We start from the raw sequence: 2,276 nt of genomic DNA on the forward strand, positions 1-2,276 counted from the left end.
GTTCACCAGCTGTCTGTACCTTTGAACAGGTGTCCACACATTTGACCTCCCGCACGGACACTTCTTCTAGGACACCTCAATGGATTTTGACTAGTAGTCTATATCCATTTTATAAAAGGAACATTTCCTTCAGGGCAGATGTAAACATTAAAATAGTCTCACAATTCTGTCAGGACAATTACAGCTCTATAAAGAAAAGCAATTTATGATTTCTCAGTTACTGCTACATGGCTATTTTCTCTAGGGAGAACTAACCTAAGCAGTCTTCTTAAGATTTCTGCAAGTGCTCACTTTGGCAGCACATATACTAAAATTTGAATGATACAGAGAAGATTAGCATGGCCCCTGCATAAGGATGACATGCAAATTCATGAAGTGTTCCATATTTTATTTTAAAAAAAGATCTCTGAAATCTTGGACCTAATTATGGGCCTCAAAATTCTAATAGAGCCTACTGATATAAAATGTTTATAGTAAGACTTAGAAATTTTAAAGTCTGAGATGTATTATTTGAGAATGTCTGAATGAACACTATAAATAAAACTGATTATAACCTTTCATTGTTACCTGAAACATATGTTCATAGAAGTAAGTAATAAATTGTACAGTCCTGGCAGTTTCCAATCTCTCTATTCTACCAGCCTATTAAATTCTTGTTTGTTTGTAATTTAATTATCTTTTCAATGCTTGTTTTTCCCATATTTTTATTGGTGAATTATAATTATATATATTGATGGAATTTATTTTTATATACTTGTATATGCACACAATCTAACCATACAATCTGGCCAATATCACCTCCCAGCATTTCTTCCCTCCCTCCCTACCTCCCATCTCTTGGTGCCTTTCCTCTTTTGATATTCCTTTGATTTTTAAGAAAGTTCACCCTTACCTTTGCTTTCCCTTTTCCTCTCTAGCTTCGGCATATGAGAGAAAATATCTGACACTTAATCTTCTGAGTCTGACTTTTTTCACTTAACGTGATGGTCTATTCATCAAATTATTTTTATCTTTCTTTCCTGCTGTTTCTGTTGCTCCTGAATCTCCCTTTGCTTCTCCTTCTTTCTACTTATCTGGTATATGGAGACTAACACTACAACAATTCTCTTCATTTCCAGTTGCTAGAAGTTTAATTCATTTTACAGTCTTTTATGACAAAAAAGTTTATCTTTCATTACATACTGCAAATTAACCATAATAACTAAAATGTATAGATTTTGCTCCCAGATGTTAACCCAAAGACTCCATTCCCCTGCAGTTCTTCCCAAATATTTATGGGATTCTTCTCTTAACACCTTTTAAGGGCTCACACATGCACTAACCATTCCAATCCTCTTCCACTGTTACCTTTTCCCCCAGATTCTCTGCCTGGCTGTGCTTTGAAACTCAGAGAACCTTCTGCCCCTGGTACCTGCTAATCTAACAGGCAAGAAACTGGATATTAACCTGTATATGCATGTGCTCTGCCAGAAGAATCACATTGTGTTGACTTGTGGATGGGTTGGGAGAGGCTAGGAAACAGTTTGTACCACACCCTCAGCAGGATCTCAAAATAATGCATCTTAGGTAAAATAGAAAAGAGAGAGAGCTAAAAAGAATAAGCAACCTCTTTCCTGATGTTGAACCAAGGTTGTACTGTTAATATACCCATTCTATTCTCAGAATCTCCCAGAGTTTTTTCCTTCATGGCACACCTGTGATCCCAGTGGCTCAGGAGGCTGAGGCAGGAGGATGGCAAGTTCAAAGCCAGACTCAGCAAAAGCTATGTGCTAAGCACTCAATGAGGTCATGTCTCTAAATAAAATACAAAAAGGGCCAAGGATGTGGCTCAGTGATTGAGTGGCCTTGATTTCAATACCCAGTACCACCACCCCCCCACACTCACACAAAAGTACTTCCCAGGGTTTTAAATGAGGATAAGTACAGAGTAAAGAGCTACTTTGTAGAAACTTCCTATTATTAAAAAATATTTAGAGAAACAATAGTTTAAAAAACATTTCTGGATCCATTCCCAGGTTTGATCTGATTCTCAGTTACTTGACAGTAACTGTCATTTTCTTAACATTTAAGACTCAGTTGCAACATCACTGTGAAAGAATTAAGAATTAATCCTGTAGCCTGTGGCACATGCCTGAAATTCCAGTGGCTCTAGAGGCTGAGGGAGGAGGATTGTAAGTTTAAAGCAGCCTCAGCAACTTAAAAAGACACTGAGACCCTGTCTCTAGACAAAATATTTAAAAAAGAGCTGGGGATGTGACTCAGTGGTTAAGTACCTC

The 2,276-nt window shown here is 37.3% G+C and overlaps 1 non-coding gene across 1 annotated transcript; it reads left to right on the plus strand.

The window, feature by feature from the left end:
* The first annotated feature begins 283 nt into the window (after positions 1-283).
* On the plus strand, positions 284-390 carry LOC144374367 (U6 spliceosomal RNA). The gene has a single exon (XR_013433801.1). It is a non-coding gene; the product is annotated as a U6 spliceosomal RNA (small nuclear RNA).
* Positions 391-2,276: the final 1,886 nt, after the last annotated feature.

This window comes from Ictidomys tridecemlineatus, unplaced genomic scaffold (assembly GCF_052094955.1).
Source record: "Ictidomys tridecemlineatus isolate mIctTri1 unplaced genomic scaffold, mIctTri1.hap1 Scaffold_66, whole genome shotgun sequence".
NCBI classification, from domain to species: Eukaryota; Metazoa; Chordata; class Mammalia; order Rodentia; family Sciuridae; genus Ictidomys; species Ictidomys tridecemlineatus.